Genomic DNA, 21,039 nt, shown 5'->3' on the forward strand with positions numbered 1-21,039 from the left:
TTACCTTTTGGAGGAAGAATACCATGTGTTTCTCTTTTGTATCAAACAACTGATGCTGTGGTTGGTAAAAGCAATTGGACTGTTGTTGAAACAAAAACATTAAATTGCGATATGGAGTCATGCTGACGCTCAAAATGGACAATAGAGGGAATGAACAGAAATTCTTAGATGAACACAGAAGTTTAAATATTGATGATCCCTTCTTGTTTCTGTTAGCCTCAATTCTTTGTAACCTTTTTTGCTTATTGCAAGATATTTGTTAACTTCCAACATTGCATGTATATATTTAAACCACATTTCTTTGCCTAGTGTGGACGCAAACTAGATTATATTTTGATGGGTTTTGAATGTCAAATACCAATTATAGCCAATTAGTGCCTAATAAAAATAAAACCATTCTGCTAGTGTGAACACGGTATAAGTCCAAATTTGCTTATCACTAAAGTTTTGTAAATGTCATTATTCACATATTTTTTATCCAGAAAGTTCTTACTTTTCGTACTTTCAAACTTAGTAGTTATAATAGGAAACGTGTCTGTTTTTGGGGGAGGGGGTTTTTTGAAACGGCTTTTCCAGGGGCTAGTTTTTCAGAAAAAATGCCTTCCATAGGTTGACCAGTGGGTGCCTGTTTAAACGGGGTTGGGGTGGTGTCTTTTGAAATGGCTTTTCCAGGGGATGTTTTCTTTTCAGAAAAAAATGCTTGTTCCATATAGGTTGTTCAGCGGGTGTCGGTCCAGGGGCGTCTTTGGAGACACTTGTCTAGGGATGCGTTTTTCAGGAAAACGCCTTCAATAGGTTGTCCAGTGGGTGTCTGTTTAAGGGGTTTTTTGAGACGGGTTTTCGAGGGAGGTGTGTTTCAGAAAAAAATGCCTTCCACAGGTTGACCTGGGGATGGGGGAGTCTGTCCAGGGTGGAGTGTGGGGGTGGGGGGGGGTGGGGGGGTCTCTGGAGACAGCTTTTACATGGGGGTGTTTTTTTCATGACAAATGCCTTCCATAGGTTGTCCAGTGGGTGTCTATGCACGAGGGTCTTTTGAAATGGCTTGTCCTGGGAAAGGGGAGGTGGGGGTGTTCAGAAATAATGCCTTCCATAGGTTGTCCAAATGGTGCGCGTCCAATGGGTTGGGTGGGGGTCTTTCAAGGTATTTTTTATGAAAATGCCTTCTATAGGTTGTCCAGGGGGAATACTTTGTCAAATTACTTTATCCAGGGGGTGTTTCCCCTATGCTTATGCTTGTACAAGGGGGTGTTTCAGGGGTGTCCAAGGGGGTATTTGTGGGCTGAAATGCCTTCTATAGGGGAGGGGCGGATATTTTCTGGAATAGCCCATTGAAGTGTATAAAAACTGCATTATCACCGTTTAATAAAGTGTGAACTTACATTACGGCTTGTGTCGACGCTAAAAGATATAACAAGACTATAAACTTGTTTCAGTAAGTTTATCACTATGAACAGCTATTTAAAATAGCTACACCGTCGGCGACCTTCAAACTTCGCCTTCCAAGGAGCAGTCGTTGATCATATTTGGGAAATGTAGAAAACTACAATTTTTTACGCTAGGTGGCTCTGTAGATTATGACGAAAAGTAATACTGTGGGTAACGATCTAATATTAGCATCCTTGGTACAAAATTTGTTCTAAAGATAGACCGTAATATCCAGAAGGTTCGAACATACAAATTAACAGTTGTCTTGTGACAGGCAAACATCGCACTTGAATGAAATACTATTTGGTAATTACCAAATTGCAACATCAAATGTACATACGTGGGAATATGAATTTGGGATTTGCTTTAGTGTAAACTCAAATTTCTCATTTGAAACATTTAGTCTACGCACAAGGAAGTAAGAATTTGTCATCTTGGTGCATGTAATTTAAAATTATCAATTTGAAAGGTGCAAAAAAAGCAATTTACTTTTACGGGAATTTAGAAGTTGTCATCTAGGTGCATGGACTTTACATTTACTAATTTGACATGTGTAAGTTTTTATTGTGGCGGATAATACCCTCCATAACGTTAAACCCGAAAATTGTCTGTCTCATTAAATCTGTTTACTTGAGGCACCCTAGAAAAAATAATATTTACAGTTTTATTTTGTGTTTTATAATTGTTTAACAATAGTTTGATGTTTCTTTTATCAAAATTAATGCTGTAATGAATTCTCTGCAAACGTTTAAGATAGTGGCCATCACATTGAAATTTGTCTCTACTTGAGCTTGAGGAAATACCAGAAATTATACAAAATTTACAAAAAAAAAAACGGCACAGTAAAAGTTGTTTAAAATTTGCAACACAGTACGAAACATGGTCAACTTTAAGAATATACCAAGCAAATGCCATTTTTTAAACATTACTATTAGGGGTCCAATACCTTAAGACACTTTTACATCTGCATATCACACCCCATAGAAAACATAGCAAGACGTTTTTGTAATTAGTGACATTTTCTTTCCGCGCACTAAAGGTTTCGTTTCTTATTTCTGATATTGTGAATTTTATTAAAAAACAGATTATCGACTGTTGATTTTTGTAATAAAAATATTTGTAGCAACATTTTTGGTTTTCTAGGACTGTATCTTTATGATGCCATTTCTGAAATATTTATGGCAATTAAGTAATCATTTGTGCCCATTAAGATGTCTTTCAGCAAAATACAGGCGGAAAAATGAAAAGTCCTCTTAAGAACATATGTTGGCTTTTGTTGCCCAAATTTATTGTATTCTAGACAGAAGTATTAGGTCTGTGGACCTGATGTCCGAGAGATAAATATGTTTTGATCGGAAATGATAAATTCTTTTTTATTTTTGCAAGTTTTTTTAATATCCTGCATGTGCGCCATTTAACATACCGAGACTCTTACGTAATATGATATAAGTAGGTCAAGCTTTATTTAGCAAGCAGACGGTGATTCGGTGGTTGTTATAACAGTAAATACGTATACATGTTTTCACAAAAAAGTATCTTATTTGAAATAAGTTTTATTGCTCATATACGAATTTTCTTTAAAAATGTCAACTAATTTCTTAAGTCCTTCATTACCGTTTCCGAGGAGACATTTTCTTTTAAGCGTATTATCGTTGTTAAAGACACACATAGAAACATTTTAGAGCTCTACCGAAGGTAGGACATATAGATTGCTTGGTAGCCTAACCCGGTACTATTTATAAAGGATCAGCCGATTAAAGTGCAAACGACGATTCAATGCGAATTGATGATTATGGTATCATATCAATTGTATATAGAACACCGACTTTTTACATTGAAAATGTATATATCATTTTAGTATACTAGTTTACAGATGTTGAGTTGGAATTTCGAAATTAAAAAGCAGAATGTATTATATATCGTGGCATGTCTAAACTATTAATTAAATAGTGAAAAATAAAGGGTAAGGCTTGATTTCCCGAAAACATGGAGCACCCAAGTACTTATTGTTAAGAGGTTAAAATACGGCTTGGTTGTGCCTTCTTAGTGCCTTATATGCCCGAGGGTCATTATGAAACAAGGCGTGCCATCATGGTCAGCCGTTTACTAACATTTTTATAATAATTATATGCCTTCGCTTCATATCTGTTTTGATATTTTTAATTTAAATACATGTATTTTCCTTAAATCGTTAATCATCATTTGCTATCATTAATTGGCAATCGATGTTAAAAGGATTCAGCATCCCTTCACCCGCCATAATGACGTTGTTTCTTAACATCAACGTCTGAACAATGTCTGAACGTACTGACATTCCGGTTTCCCTGTGCCATTATGATTATTGCACGTGAGGCACATTGTGCAATCATGGATCCGCCAACAGCGGGCCTGATGACCGTTTGTAACGGCTTCTTTATTTAAGAAATCATTCATGGCAAAAGAGTGCTTTAACACTATTTATGCACGATGGGTTGTTATACGTCGGGCGTAATAATTTTATTATTTGAACGACGTATTACCACCCGAGTGTATAAATAGTGTTAAAGCACGCTTGTGCTATAAATTATTTCGATTCTAATATACCCTTAATCTCAAACACTAGATAGAATATAGAAGCGCTCTTTCTTGGTCGCAACAAAAACTTTGACGTCACCGCACGTTAACGTGACGTCATTCTAGCGTATGTGTGTTTTAACAGAGACAAGCATATAAGAATACTATTTATAGAAAGGTATATAATAATACATATAAATGTAATATAATAAATTATTACAATTTAATAAAAAAAGTAATCTGTACAGTACAGCCAAATAACTTATGGTACACGCGCATGTATTTCACGTTCACATTTAAGGTTACGAAGTAGACCTTGAGAAACAAAAATCAAACAACACCAAATCATAGAAAGAAAGATTTGTTTGACATGAAAATTAAACAGCATGTAAAAGATGTATATTACTTTAAGAAACAAGTGTCAGTATACTGATATAAACATCGAATTCCAGAAAACGACTGCCTAAAGGGGCCCCACTTCCGGACAGTCAAACGCCTTTAACTATTTGCAATAGCGTGCGAGTGGTGAAATTTCACATAACAAGGTGGAACACAGTTTTCAGCAATTGTTTATCTTTATTTCTTTACAAATGGCATTCATTTTCAAAGGGAAACAACCTTTTCTCGACGATTACTTAAAACAATCGGAAAAAGTTGTCTCCCTTTGAAAAAGAATGCCATTTGTACTTAAAGTATTCCGAAAAAGTTGTCTCCCTTTGAAAATGAATACCATTTGTAAAGAAATAAAGATAAACAATTGTTGAAAACTGTGTTCCACCTTGTTATACGAAATTCCACCACTCGCACGCTATTGCAAATGCATCAAAACGAACATGTGTAACTTTAAAAATGGTGAGTTTTTAAAGGCGTTTAACTGTCCGGAAGTGGAGCCCCTTTAGGCAGTCCTTTTCCGGAATTCAAGGTTTTTATCAGTATACTGACACTAGTTTCGTAAAGTAATATACATGTTTTACATGCTATTCAATTTTCATGTCAAACAACTCTTTCTTTCTATGATTTGGTGTTGTTTGAGTTTTGTTTCTCAAAGCCTAATTCTCATCCTTAAACTGCTAAATTGCGATATTTGTTATAATAAAATTATAGATGGAACGAATTTTTGATATTCTGCTCTGGGCTCGCCGAGAACTTTCGTGTTTAAAGCCTTTCAGCTGACATAGGGGTTAGTGGCATAAACTAAATATTAGCTTTCGTCATCACAAGCTTAAAATATGCCTGCCAACATTTTCACGAGGGTCGCAAAATTATCTATTGTTCCTCGCATTGATCTCAAAAGCAGGTGTATTACATATAGCAGGATATGCATAGTTTTCGCTTCGCTTGAACAATTGCTGTTGAACAGCCTTGACACCCTATATAAAAGTCTTAAAATGCAAGAAGTCCATATTGAAAGGGATTTCAACAAAGAACCATCAAATAAATGCTCGCGACATGAATTGAAAACAATTTTGAGAAGATCCCTAGGATTTAGTTCACATTCCCCGTCCAATATTCACATACACTTTGACCGGAAGTTTTATTCTTACAAAATTTGTTTTTGCTGTCATTATTCGTTTGCCTCTTAATTGCAAACAATTATAGACATCGCTGCACTTTCGAAAATTTTATTACATTTGTTGCTGGGTTCTGTATAACGTTTTAAGGATACATTTTAAACATAAAAGACAAAAGTGCAAAAGTTATAAGATATATATAAAAGATAAAGCATCCATTCTCTTGAAGCTTGAGTATTCTAATGTTGGGTGTAATTTAAAAGCTTTTTAAGCACAATTTAGGTCATTTAGTGACTTTCCAGCTTTTGATGGTGGACGAAGGCCACATGTGACCCTCAGGGTATTTTTTCAGTTCTGAGCGCACACCTAGGTAGAAGCACAAACCTTTCGTATGCCGGTTGGATGTAGTTCTACACTCGAGCGAGGTTTCGATCAGCGGTGATGAGTTAGAGGGTCAAAGCCAGCGACCTTAACTAATCAGCCACAAAAGTCCCTTATTTCTATTTAATGAGTTTGAAAAAGAAAGAAGATATTTTGAAAACACTGTTACATAATTGACAGATCATGTAGAAAATTAAAAAAAAAAACAATTTCAGGAGCAAACTGAAAACAAATATTTGAAAAATATGCGAACATACTAAAACGTCTTTACATGAGCCAATAATTTTCTTAATATGAAATAAGGAAATGCCTCAATCGGGAATTGTTACAGTCCATCAGCCGGCCCAAAAATATGCAATATATCAATTTAAGTATTGGAATAAAAAAAACACAATACTGCCCGTATTTGAACTGCTGTACAATACGTTGCGGTTCGGACAAGTCATGTGGACGTTTATTGCGCACAAGGAAAATGCGTATTCTTCCAAAAAAAAAAATCCGAAGTCAGACGCTCTGTGCACGTGCCGGAAGACCACATCTTAATTAGATAGTTTATCTCATTCGGTATATATCGCATGTTACCGTAGAGGGATTAATCCCGACGAAAATCGGTAGGATCGATTCCCTATAAACTGCAGAGCCACCAATATAAAGGCATGACTATAGGCAAAGTTAAATCAAATTATTGTAAAAAATTTGAAAACGCATTTTGAATATTCAAATTTATGTTTTAATGTTTAAATGTCCTCGTTGTTGAAACAGCATTAATTGTAATTTACATGTAATTACAATTTTGTTTAAGGAACTTATTACACTCTGATATCTTAAAAAAAGCTGGTTATATTCAGGTGGAACGTGTTTTCTGTCAGCGCAAACTGTCTACTGTTTGGAAGTATGGACATATGCCACCAGCACACTGCGCATCGATCAGCTTTGTCTTCCACATATTACACAATTTTTGGTTTTCCTCCGAATAAGAAGTTATTTCAACTTTCAGCGTACTTGTGTTTCAGTTGAAAAAATACAATACATATGCAATACCGTTAAAACACAACAGTGGGCGTACTTTATAAATTGTTCATCAAACTTTCCTTAACAGGGAAGAAAATATGTATTTTAAACATTTAAAAGCGCAATGTCATGGACATTATGTTTAACATTATAAGTACACGACGGAGACATACGTTCTGTCACATACCAGCAGGTAACGAAGAAGTGACTTTGATTTAAAAGGAATTGTCAGTAAAAGAATGTAAGTAACAAGTCTTTTATGTTAAGAATAAAACGTATTGCATATATCACTGTGGGTTAGCTTGTCTGTCTGATTATCATATAGTTTAGCATAGAATTAAACACAAATAATTCGTTATGATTATGCACGTGTATTTTTCACTTGATTAAACATGTGGTAATACAGTTTAACATGATTATTCTAATATTAACTGCTAGCTTCGAGATATTTTGATTAAACTTATATTGTAAATAATTAAAAGTAAGGTATAAAAGGTAGTGATTTTTTTTTCTCTTTTTTTTCCGCTTTTTTTTTCAGTGGTAGTTGGTTCTTCTAACAATTGTGCTATATGTTTTATGAGATGTTGAAAGTTGTTTCAGTTGACTGTAACAAACAAGTTACTGTCGGGATACTATAACTGGTTTTAGCTTCGTTCGAAACATTCCTTCACCGAAATCGTTTACAAACACTTTCCTGTCCTTTCGAAGTATTTTAATGTACTTATTAAACAATTATTAGGTTATTTTCTGATTGACCAGTCATTTTATTTGTTCTTAACCTTGGTTGACGCTGTATTTTAACAAAAATTTGTAGTTCCTGAATGCCATTTGTTGTGCACTTATTTTAAGAAGCAAGATCAGGTTCTAACACGATCCGATTCATTTTTCTTTTAAACAAAGAAGACTGAAAACTGTGCGTTATTATTCACAACAGTGCAATTTTCTAACGTCCCAAGTATTTCGTTTAAGCTTCAAAGCTGGAAAAGAAAGCAACAGAAAACACGCAAATATTTGACGGATATCATTCCGCGATGTACCTAAAATCCTCGGTAACGTGTTAGAACCGAAATGATATATCTCATTTAGTGGTTTGCTCTTGGATAAAATCATTGTTGTTCAGAGGCGTATTATTATATATCTCGGGCAGTGCCCTTGTTATCTAATTATATCGTTTCTGAATCATACTAATGAATTTTAATTCAACGACAAATCAAAAAATGAGATACATTATTTCTTAAATTGCCTGTTTGCCTAAGTATGTAACGATACAAAACTGAAAGTCAGGAAAGAATAGAGTATTCGTAAAGAATACAGCGCGCTCGACTATTCGAAGCATTGATAGAAGTGTAGGGTAAAAATATTACTCGAGATTTTAAGACAAAATAAAAGGAACAGTTAAGACAAACAATGTACCTGCATTTGTGGATTTGGTTTACTCTTGCACTAAATGGCAATGTGTGACCATGTTGGTAAGCAAGAGTTCTGAGTTTTAAAGCCATATATCAAGCAGTTAACAGACAAAATATCGAATGATATGCGAAACCTTATTAATTTCTATGTCCACACAAGTGCCATAACTGAGCTAAAGTTCTTGGCCTAGGTAAGCAGACTATGAAGGTAAACAAGTGGTCAGACTTTCAAAGCCATATAACAAACAGGTTAGGCAAAATACAGACTGGTACGAAAAACTCTACTGATTTCCAAGTCCAAAAAGGGCCTTAATTCAGCCAAAATAGTTGACAGAGTTATGTACTCTTGCCTACAGATATAAATCATGATGATAAACAATTGTTCAAACTTTCAAGGCAACATGCCAAATAGGTTTTTACAAAACATGGACTTGTACAAAAATTAAACCGATTTCCAAGTCCAAAAAGGGCCATAGTTCCGCCAAAATAGTTGACAGAGTTATGTTCTCTTGCCTACAGATAGAGACATTAACAAGTGATAAAAGTTTCAACCTTATGTCAAACACTTTGCATAACATTTGAACTGGTACGAAAAACTTAACTAAAATTTCTAAGTTAAAAGGGGCCCTAATTCAGCAAAAATCCTTGCTTGAGTTATGCACTCTTGCCTAAAACTCGACTTGGTGATGTTAAACAAGTGCTGAAAGTTTCAAAGCTTTATCTCAAAAGCTTTGTCAAAAAGTGGACTGGTACGAACAAGTTGACCAAGGTGTGACGCCGACGCCGACGCCGTGATGAGTAGGATAGCTCTTCTTACTCTTCTAATAGTCAAGCGAAAAATTACAGGCCTACATTATTTTTGAATTCATCCCTTTTGGAAAAATGGTGCCTTGTTTATGAATCCAGTAATTTTCTTTAAGAAGCCTCTTCATATAATCATGGATAACATCAACAGGCATAAAGCTAAAGTCATACAAGCTATGGCCGTATTGACTGAAATGAATTGCTACATGACTTGAAAATGCAGGATCCATAAAGCTTGTAATATCAAAACGATGTTTGTTCATTCGCCTTGAAACTTGCTGCTTACATAACGAATACTGTTTATATTTTACTCATTCAAGGTGATACCCTTTTGATTACCTCTCATGAACAGACACAACCAAACCGAGTCTGTTATAATTTTACTTTACTGCATTCTATGCTTCTAAAGCATCTCCATATAAATTTCGTAAGTGCAGTCTTCGTATTTGTCCGCTAGAACAAAAACATCATACTATGTAAACTTTTGTAAACTTCCCCCCTGTGCCGCTATCAGCTGACGTTAATAACCTCCAAACTCCATTTTGTAAGTGAAAAAATAAAGTATATTTTTACCGTACCTTGCTAAAACAGTATTGCTTTCTTCATCTATTTTTTTTATTAAGGCATGTGTACAAAAACTAAGCTTAGTTTTGCTAAAAAACAGATGTTATCTTTTCTCATTGTTTTCGTTTCTTTTATCAGTTGATCTAAAGCAGTTTTGTAATAAACAAATAACAAAAATGTAATCTCGGCCTAAAATGTTAGATTTTAGGTGTAAACATTTTCTCACTTTGACATTAAGATTACAGTTTCTTTATTTGTAGACGAACTCTGGTTCAATAAGAATGTATGCGCTGATTGTGCTCTCCATCCTGTTAGGGACAACCCTTGCATCGTCTTGCAATTATTTCGGTGATGTTTGCCAAAACTGGGATTGGAAGGTTGGCACGTCTTTTAAGAATGACTTTAAACCTGCGTGTCAAAAATTAAGCGTTTGTTACAACTGTGTAAGTATATTACATTTAATTAACGCATTTTTATGATAGTTCCTGAAATTTGTTGAACATTCCAATTATTAAGCAGTAAGAATAAGTCTACCAGGATGTTAATTGTAAATTTGTCGCAGGCTCTAAAATGAGAAATAAAATAATAAATAACCAAAACAACATCAAATTATTCAAAATATCTAAACATTTCATCTTATGTTAAAATTCGAACTTTGATCTCTTTCCATTTCGAAGGAACGAAAAGTTCCCACTACTAACCAGTATAGAATTTAATTTGTTTTGTAGAAGAATAATGAGCTAAAATTTTTTATGCTCATTTTTTAGTATAAAATTCCAAATTTATAAATCAAAATTTAAAAAAAAAAGTCTCTCAAAAGAAATCATGGCTTACGATTTCATTGTTATTGGAAAGCAGAATTAAGAAAAATGTATAGAAAACCGTGTTTTAACGTTATTAATACACGAAAAAGATATTATACGTCCGCGGACTTTTTCTTGAAGCGTTAACCGATTTTGAGTGTATTGATTTAAACACGACTTTGCTATACATTAGATCGATTCTAACATGTCCTTAATTTAAAACGGTGCACCTCCGTGGCCGAGTGGTTAAGGTCGCTAACTTTAAAACACTTGCCCTTATCGATGTGGGTTCTAGCCTCACTCTGGGCGTTAATTCTTCATGTGAGGAAGCCAACCAGCTGGCTTACGGAAGGTCGGTGTTTCTACACAGGTGCCCGCTCGTGATGAAATAATGCACGGAGGGGGCACCTCGGGTCTTCCTCCACCATTAAAGCTGGAAAGTCGCCATATGACCTATAACTGTGTCGGTGCGACGTTAAAACCAACAAAAATCTAAAACTGAAGATTGAATATAGTAGCACTCTTTCTTCTTGGTCGCAACAAAAACATTGACGTCATCGCACATTAATGTGCATGTTTTATTATAGGAACAAGCATATTATAATGATATATACACACGTATACGTAAGAGCAAAATATGGAGGCATTCTGTAGAGATTCTCAACATAATTTCATTTTGTGAATGAAAGTTTTAAAATGCCATATTATAAAGCGAATACACATTTCAAAGTGCGTTTGGTATTTGAACTGGAGAACAAACAGTGTAAGTGTAGCAGTTGAATTAAATTTCCAGTATGAAAACTCTATAAAGCACGAACATATTACGTAACGTCAGCATATTATTTGGCGCTATACATGCACCGAGAAAGAGTGCTATCGCATTTCATCTACTATTTTAGATAAAATATGTTTTGAAATCGAAACAATAAAATAACAGAACGGAACAAGTAAATGGGCGCACACTTTATCGCTTAGGCTCCTCGTAGAATAACTCGCTAGACGTTTACACCCCTAAGTTCTTCCGCGGGACGTGTTACTTTCCGTATTTTTACACTCTTAAAATCCCTGTTGTGCGTTGATGTAACGTTGACCTTCTATATGGCGACAATAATGCACCATGAAATAGTGCTTCCCTATTTCATCTTGCTTAAAATCGAAATGATATATATAGACTCATGTTTTCTTTAACGTATAACAATAATACTCATCGGTTATAACCCGCATGTATAATTCACTCGAGCTACGCCCACGAGGAATTATTACACATTCGTATTGTTTCTGTATGGTAAAACATGGGTCTGTTATATATTGTTTCTTAACTGTTCCGTTTCTAGCTTACATAATTATGCTTGTTTCCAAGATTTTAGATCGTATTTTAGTGAAACATAATTCCGTAAGTGAAATCAAACATTTTGTAAAAAGGTAGTGACGACTCTCCAGTTCAGCTTTTGGTTTGAATTATTTCAGGGTATGGTACTCGGTAACTTCAATAAATGGAGATGTGATATGCAATTATATACTGACCTTACAAAGTTCTGTCTCACAGTGGACTGGACGTGGCGTTGGGTCTGTTTAGCTGATGCCAAACTGTATTACAGCATGGCGCAAAGAAGTCAACATCACAAAGAAAGCAATCAACAGAGTCCTGCCTTATGCCCCCCGTTTTTTGCAGAGGGTTGCTTGCCAAAATAAAGAGATACACGATCATTTTGAATTTTCATCTGAAAAAAAATATCCATTTTGTTTAATCTTTAATTTTTAGAAACGCTTGTATCCGAGACTTATATACTTATGATGTTCAGTACTTACAAAACATGATAAAATGTCATTTTCTCAAAACTAACCTAACTCACAAAACAAAAATGTATTTGAAATACTTAACCGACACTTGAACAAACAGCTGCAGTTAGTGAATCTAAATTTTAAATGTTTTACACTGTAATCCATGTAATTAGTTTTCATGTCAAATAACTGGAGTGTAAGCAAAAAGTTTACCCATAATATCAATGAAATAAAGTCTCTATCTCTTTATGTTTGTTGCTTTTGAATGCTAATAAGAATAGTTTTAGAATATTTGTACTGACGTCGCACAACGATTGCCGTAGATTTTGTGTATACCTCAAATCTCTGTTTATTCCACCTTGGCTGTTACGTTTGTCCTTGCATCAGACAGCCACGGTAGACAACAACTCAAAAGGTATTTGTCCTCAAAGTTACCAGACGTAGGCAGCCAACCGCCTTTGCATCCGTTCCTATGTGGGCTGCTTAATACAGGTTTGGCTGTATATTTTTGTAATACAGAAGTTGCGATTTTGTACTTAAGCGGGTACGCATACGTGTAGGTTCAAGGAGCGTCTCATACGATAATATGCAGAACATTAAAAATCATTCACATAAAAGCTATGTTCTTGTTATGTATCAAGTAAAGACTATCAGCTGTAGGCTGGTCATTTTAACTTTTGGGGATGAACTAATTCGAACATAAACTTTTGGGTGTTGAATAAGTAGTATTAATGAAATGGAACACAGAAACAAAATCCTACACATTTTTGAGATGTTGCATCGGGAATTCTGAAATAATGTCTATTGTGTATCGTGACTGTTACTGTGTACCATATGCTGTATTTCCACTGTATACTATAGCATACATGTCTGCTTTGAATAGCAGAAAAAAAAGAAATAAGAGATAGTATAAGATTTCTGGTAAGAACTGGTAGACTTCATTTAGTATTTAAGCATCTTTTTACAAAAAGTTTTGGGTGTCAAAATTTAGAAAAGAGAATTTCTAAATGATTTCTTACACAAAGTCATTGGTATTTAAGTTAAAGAGAGTTGAACACCAAACATTTGTATATGAAAGTTAGAAGCAAGAAAATAACACTCGTAGCGGATTCGAATTTCAAAACTGAATTCATAATGTTACTGCATATTGGGGTACCTTATAAAGCCAATATTTGCCCGAAACTAATAAAAACAGCAATTATTTGTAAAATGTTTCTTGAACTTTTTTTATGATGTTAATAAAGAAATATACTAATCTTTCTTATTATTAATTTTATTTTAGATAAAGTTGCAATACTTTGGTAAATAAAAATCTAAAGGAAGCTGTCCTTGAATATCACCTGATTTTAAGAGTTTGGCTTGGAATGCTTTTGAGGATTTTTTTCTGTATTGCATAAGAAACTAAAGCTTATAAATTGCCAATAAAACTTCATGCTGAAATAAGTTTTAGGTTGGAATAAGCTTTTGCCATTGATACATTGATAATGCAACATGGTATGAAAACAAATAGAATAAAAGCCTGTTAAGCATGTGAAAAATGTGAAACTAAACTGTTCAAGGAAAAGTAATAATATCAATAAATCAACTTGTGTCTAAAATGTGGCTATGAAATAGAATCAAGAGGAATATCAGAATTTACTAGGAAAACTTACGCATTACTTTTTTTGGAATGACAAAAATGCATCTTTAGTAAATGATAATACTATTTGTCTGAAGAGCAAACGAGGCGGAATAAGTGTTCCAGATTTATGTGTAATCTAAACTAGTATAAATGTCAAAACAATTTATCAAATATTATATTCTGATATTCAAAATCTGGACCGCTGTTGGCAAATATTATTTGTAATCAGAAGATCAGCGTTTTTCACAAAACATATTTTATACGTAGGCATTCCTGTCTCGGCGGTTTAAGCTTCAGTGTGAAAACGTCTATTTCCGAATGAAAGTATACTACAACCGATAGTGATGAAATTAAGGCATGACACTTTAGAAATTAAGTGTAATCATCCAGTTAATCTTACAGAGCTTCAAAAAGTTAAGAAAAAAAAAAAACACCCCAAAACTTACAGTAGAATGTAAGCTGTATTAGGTGATTTCCAATTGTAAAAATATGGTCCAATTTTTACATATGAGCCGTGCCATGAGAAAACCAACATAGTGGCTTTGCGACCAGCATGGATCCAGACCAGCCTGCGCATCCGCGCAGTCTGGTCTGGATCCATGCTGTTCGCTTTCAAAGTCTATTGCAATTAGAGAAACTGTTAGCGAACAGCATGGATCCTGACCAGACTGCGCGGATGCGCAGGCTGGTCTGGATCCATGCTGGTCGCAAAGCCACTATGTTGGTTTTCCCATGGCACGGCTCATATTTTATGCTTCTTCGAAAGCAAAGCCACTTCAGTGGAAGTTTCTCCCAAGAATTATTTTGACAGAACACAAGTTACATTTGATGGGAATGTCAAACGGCCTTTATATCACATGGTAGGATAAAATGGAGAGTTAAAGGCATGTTTTTTTCTTTTTCCGGAAATAATAAACGTGCACAATTGATATGGACAAACTTATTTCCAGTGATAAGCTGTGTCACCAAACATTCATTTAAAAGTAAAATCCAAAATGATGAGATAACAACTTGATTTGGGCTTTCTATTCTCCGATTATGTACACGTATTGAATATGAATAATTCAGTACTACTAGTATTGTACAAGTAACTATATCGCATATCTGAAAAATATAAATGTCATACAGTATAAAAATATACCTGAACGAAAATGTATACATGTCTATTAAGATATTCCGCGTTATGCTCATTTTTATGAAAAAAAAATGAATACCCTTAATATCTCTGTGTTACAGAAATATTTTCATTCACTTAGTCTCTACTAGTATATTTATTATCATGTGTTTTCGTTTCCAGTAAGAGTAATACAAATGTGACTAACAACAGTAATTTTGCAACATACCTTTTTCAGGTTTGCTAATAAGTTAGCCGGGTCACTTTATTTTGAATTCATACAATAACATATAATACATGTTATCTTATATGCAGTAAAACATTTTATGTTTACATTTGTAGAGATAAATATGTGACACGTCTTTTTTTGTGTATTGACGCGGGAATGTTTGTGAACTCGACCTTCGGTCTTGGTATATCCCAAGGGCTTCTGCAGACGTTAATACCCATTACCATTTTGTTGTTCTTGGAAATAATATCCATAACCAGAGCCCAGAAGTCAACAACACCACTAAAAGCATGCACTGAAGATTTTAAACATTTTTTCTTATCTCCCGTTATTACAAACTTTACATTACCCATTACATTAACACACCTTGCCATTCTGTTGTTCTTGGAAATAATATCCATAACCAGGGCCCAGAAGTCAACAACACCCTAAAAAGCATGAACTGGAGTTTTTACAAACATTATACTACTCATTACATTACCCATTACTTTGCATAACTTAAAAATTTGGTACACATAAACAATTAGTTTGAACAATAAGAACTTTACGTTTGAATGATTTGAGTACGAACACATTTAGAGTATACGGATAATTTCTAACGTAGTGCTGAGCTTTCAAGATTAAAAAATGCATATGAATCCTGCGAAAAATCAGATAAAAACATACGACTGATACGCACCAAAATCATTAATATGATTCCTAAAAACATCAAACAAGTTACACGCGATTCTGATAATTCGCGGCGCTGACTTCGTAAAGGAGGGTAAACGAGAGAAGGGACTGCGTACATTGTTAGGAGCAGTGCATTTTGGGTTGATCCGTCTGTCCGTCTGCCAAAGGCCAAAAATGTAATGGACTACTTTTGACCCTTCGAAGTGGAATCATCTATCTATGCAAGCATATATTTTACCGAAAATACTTTATACTACCGTACATCAATGTATTCTACTCCAGATTTCAAACTGTATCCAGACCTTCATTTACATGTATGGTATGTTCAAGTGGTAGGACTCGAACTAGGTCGAAAACCTTACAGATATGGTCAAGATAGCGAAATATTTTAAGTTTGAATACTTCCCGGTCACCATCTATGACCTCTCCTCAAAATGAAGATCTGTCCAGGTACCAGATTTTGGTCAGACTCGTAACTACACGTTGATTTAGGGTATGTCTGTATTTCGTTGCCACATGTTTTCAAACTAGGTCGAAAACCTTTCAGACTTAAACATGGTTTAGGCACCTTGGGTCTTCCTCCAACATAAAAGCTGGGAAGTCGCCAAATGACCTATAATTGTGTTGGTGCGACATTTAAATAGAAAAAGTGGAAACTCTACAGGTCGCTCAATACGACAAAAACGAAAATGTTGCAGGCTCGGTTTGATTGAGCCTGTTCATGGACGGTAGTGGGTTGAGCAGAACTCAACATTTAAACATACTACTAGTGCAAAATTCAATTTAGAAACATCCACAGATGTAACCCAAGAAAATGAATAAATAAGCATGGTTTAAATAGTGATATTTTCTATGAGCTAACGCTGCCCGGACATCTTAGTTATACGAGGGCTACCCGGTGGATACATCAGGTACCTAATCTTGGCCAGGACCTATATATAAACGTACACTGTTGTAGTTTGTTACTCGAAATTTTGACTTAGTGACTCGAAATTTCGAGTTAATAAATCACATACACCTGGCACTAATGCTCTTCCGTACAATATACATTTGTTTTGTTGTAAATATAGGTTACGTATTTTTGTGTGTGTACAGTATATTGATGACACTTAAATAAGATACTACTACAACTACTTCCACTGCTATTTCTAGTAGTATTATAAGTACTTAATCTATTACTAGTACGATCAGAGTGTAATTATATCAATAACAAAACACAATTTCATACCGATTTAAAAATGTATGGCACAGATATGTTTGTGAAAAACATAAAACAAATACTTGGTGTGTCTATTTTGAAAATTACCTTTATCTTCTTTCATAATGGTATGTTAACACAAACAAAACATTTGTTAAAGTATATTTTCATAAAACAGAAATATTTTGTAACGATGACGTTCTTCAAATTATTCTTATCTAGTGAAACGACAACTTCTAACATTCTAAATTGTAAACCGTGTTTTGTTTGTCTGTGTCTATAACATAAGGAAATTTTTAAAACAATATATTTTTTTGATCTTTTGAAGAAAAGAATAGATAATAATCTGTTGTAGCTTTGAGATCAATAAAACTTGTGTTCATCATTTTTACAAATTTGTTATCAAGATCACGTTAAAAAACAAAAGTACTGCCAATTATCTTTTGTAAAAAAACAATAATGGACCCTAAAACGAAAAACATGTAAAGTAATGTGTAACTTAAAGCAATTGATTTTATGTTGTTGTTTTTTTTATGTTAACTAGACTAAAAATTTGTTTCTGATCATTAATCTGTGATTAGCCTTAAGCTGCACAACATTATTTTTGCTTAGTAATTGGGGAATAGCTTTCTGCCGTCCGTCCCTGATCCCACCCTGTCCTGTTTACGGAACCAATGAAATTGAAACTTAAAATATATTTACTGAATCAGAAAAAAATGTTCAAATAATCAGGTCCCCTTACTCTGACTTTCTACGAACAAAATTATCTTTCCTATTTCACTTGTACAATTTCCAAAAATTGATATTTTTTTCAATATTTCTGAAGTCAATCCATGCATTAAATTGTAATTTCATACAAATATTTTATATCTAAATGTCAGTTTATACAACAAGTGTCAACATTTTGCCTGTTATTCTGACAAAATAATAAACCATATTGACTTAGTAAATGTGACAAAATTGATGTTTTCTCTGAACATCTCTGAAACAAATAAAGGTATTGCATTGGAACTTCAAAACAGGATGAAACAGGATGAAAAGATTATAAATTCTTACGAACGTTAGTCCGCGACGGAGTGCAGTGTATGCACATTACATAACCCTGATAATACGGCATCTTCGCCTAAGCCAGCCATGCTGGTAACCAACACAATAGAATGCATCTACATCCTCCATGAAGGATGTTTTATCACCGCATATATAGGAGACCTGAACATGGCTGATCATACATTTGATGGAAACTTCACACCTATCAACTTCAGTAACTTTGCCTTAAATTTTAAACAGAATTAATCCCCCCTTTTTTTCTTAATTAATAAAGCAAATTATGGTGCTGTATTGCACCCCCACCCCTCCCTCTTCCTCTGAAACCAATGAAAGTATTGTATTAAATTTTAAATTTCCAAACAGGTTGTAAGAGTAGGGGGAAACTGCCGATCCGCCAATCCGCCAAAAGGTCATTGACCTTAGGTGTCCTTTGGTGACCCTAATCCGCCAATAGGTCATTGACCTTAGGTGTCCCTTGGTGACCCTAATCCGCCAGTCTTTAACCTTTAATGACCTCATCCACTGACCTTACCCGACCCTGATCCGTTATTGATCAGTCAGCCATTCTCATTTCAATGAAAACGCCTTTTTTAATTTTGGACCTGTGACCAGTTTTATTTGAGTGGATTTTTGGTATTTGAGATTGATATGTTTTAGTTTGGTACTCTTCTACAACAGTGCTTGATCTTAAAAGAACACATTAACGTATATAACATGGATTTGAGGCCTTATGATCCATATGATCGCATGCAGGATTCATTTTCCGATGAAGAAGGGAATAGACTACATTGGGTGCGGGAAGATGATGAAGTATTAAGTATATATTGGTGGCTATACCAGAGTCATAGATTTATGCTAAATGTTTTACGGAATTATCCAGACAGGTACATGACAGTAGGAAACATGCACTGGGATGAGGAACACTGCCTCTTCATACCTTATCTTATGCATAATCAAGCTAAAGACTTAGAGGACTATATACCAAGACAGTAATTTTGCTGACAGTCTTTTTAACTTGTATACCCTGTTGGAATTATCTGTGCTTTTAATTTATTTGCCTCACTCAGCTGAAAGAGTGCTAGTTAATATTTAAGGTGATATAGTATTTTCTATCATGGCGCAAGCACAGCTTAACGCAGTAAATTTTAAATTAAAAGAAGACTTGGATATTGTTTCTATAGACTGCTGCAATGATAAACCACGAGTGAAATGTATGCTTTCTAATGGATATTCATTGACTATAAAACCATGGAAAACTTCATCCATTATCATTTTAGAAAAAGACGGAAAGAAAACTAGATTACTAATTGATCTCTATTCAGGTCTGTGTGAATTGAAGGAAACGATTTTATTTCTACATTCACTGGTATCAAGAAAACGTTTTTTGTGATGGCAAAATATCATTTTTCACAATACATGTATTATCAGGATCGTGTAAATACATATACTCATTGGCCAGAACAGTTGATTCCTGATAAACTTAGTTTAGCAAAAGCTGGATTTTTCTATACAGCTATAGGGGATAAGGTCACGTGTTTCTGTTGTGGAGTTGGTTCGGATTTGGAAATTTCAATTCAAACAGTGATACTTTTGGATTTACTTCTTCAAACAGGGACATTTGGTCATAATATTTTGCGAAAATGGAGACCATGATTTTAGAATCATACTTTAAGATCATATATGCTAGAACCGTGTTGAACACTTTTAACCAAATAGTAAAGGAACAATGTTATGGATGTCAGAATGATCGCTGCAGTCAGACTGATCATATATGTATAATGCTCACTGAAAATGAGCAAATAGAATTATATTTTGAATTAATGTTGGAGAAGGTTGACTTTAACGAATTAATGTCTACATGGGAGCGAGCTGTAGAAGAACTCAATTTGCCTTCAGACATTATTTCATCTGTTAAAGTGCAGTACTCTTCGGAAGAATGGAAATCACACATTAACTCTAGTGCATGGATACAAGAACTAATGCAAACCGTATTAAGAATGAAATCTATTGATTCACGACTGTTACTAAGTGGAGAGAGTTTGGATGTACATGTTTGTGCCTCTCCTATGGAACATTGTGAAGAATGTTATAGAAAGGGGCAATGTAAATGCTGCACACTATGTCAACCGCACCAAAATCAGTCGGAAATGAATTATTGCTCTGATTGCATGGACAATTTTGAATAATTCTTTTCTAATTTTTCTGACTGTTATGAACTTATGAGACAAATGCATAACTTTCAGATATTTCTTTTTCATTATGTTTATATATTTATTCTTTATAGTATAAATAAAATATTTGCATAGCTTGATTTATGTTTCTTTTTTCTATAGTTTGATCATAAAAATATTCTATGTTTCGAGCAACCTAAACATACCTTTCAAATTCTATAAAACCCAAATTTTAGTCTTTTTTAAATTGAAAATACTTAAGCGATTATTGATAAAACAAAACAGGAATATATATATTTTTTTTGGTTGCAGATGTTTTCTCTGACATGATTAAAGTTTGACACGCCACATTATTTACCTCTAAAGAAAAAACAAATTATTGAGTTTGAAATCATTATAAGGTGTGAAGATGAAACTTTTGCATCATTTTTAAAGTCACCAGTGTACTTAACACTTCATTTAAAACGCTACCCGTTTTACAATAATTATGAATTACTCTAAGTTGTATATACCTGATCCGCAGAAATGGATTGAATTTTTAAAACATAATTCAACTAAAAGAAAAAATGCTCAAACTGGTGGTGGTAGAATGTTACACATGACTCCGCAAGGAATAGGAAAAGCTAGTAACGGATCAATTGAAGTTAAGTCAGTAGCTCCAGCGGAACAGACAGTTGAACAAGCTAAAAGTGAGGTGAAACGAGAGGATATAAATCCCTCAGCTATAGCAAAATCGTTTCATAA

At 34.3% G+C, this 21,039-nt stretch overlaps 1 long non-coding RNA gene across 1 annotated transcript; it reads left to right on the top strand.

The window, feature by feature from the left end:
• Positions 1-6,961: 6,961 nt before the first annotated feature.
• Positions 6,962-12,490, top strand: LOC128554869 (uncharacterized). Its single transcript, XR_008369717.1, has 3 exons — positions 6,962-7,122; positions 9,919-10,101; positions 11,929-12,490. It is a non-coding gene; the product is annotated as an uncharacterized LOC128554869 (long non-coding RNA).
• Positions 12,491-21,039: the final 8,549 nt, after the last annotated feature.

This window comes from Mercenaria mercenaria, unplaced genomic scaffold (assembly GCF_021730395.1).
Source record: "Mercenaria mercenaria strain notata unplaced genomic scaffold, MADL_Memer_1 contig_817, whole genome shotgun sequence".
Classification (NCBI taxonomy): Eukaryota; Metazoa; Mollusca; class Bivalvia; order Venerida; family Veneridae; genus Mercenaria; species Mercenaria mercenaria.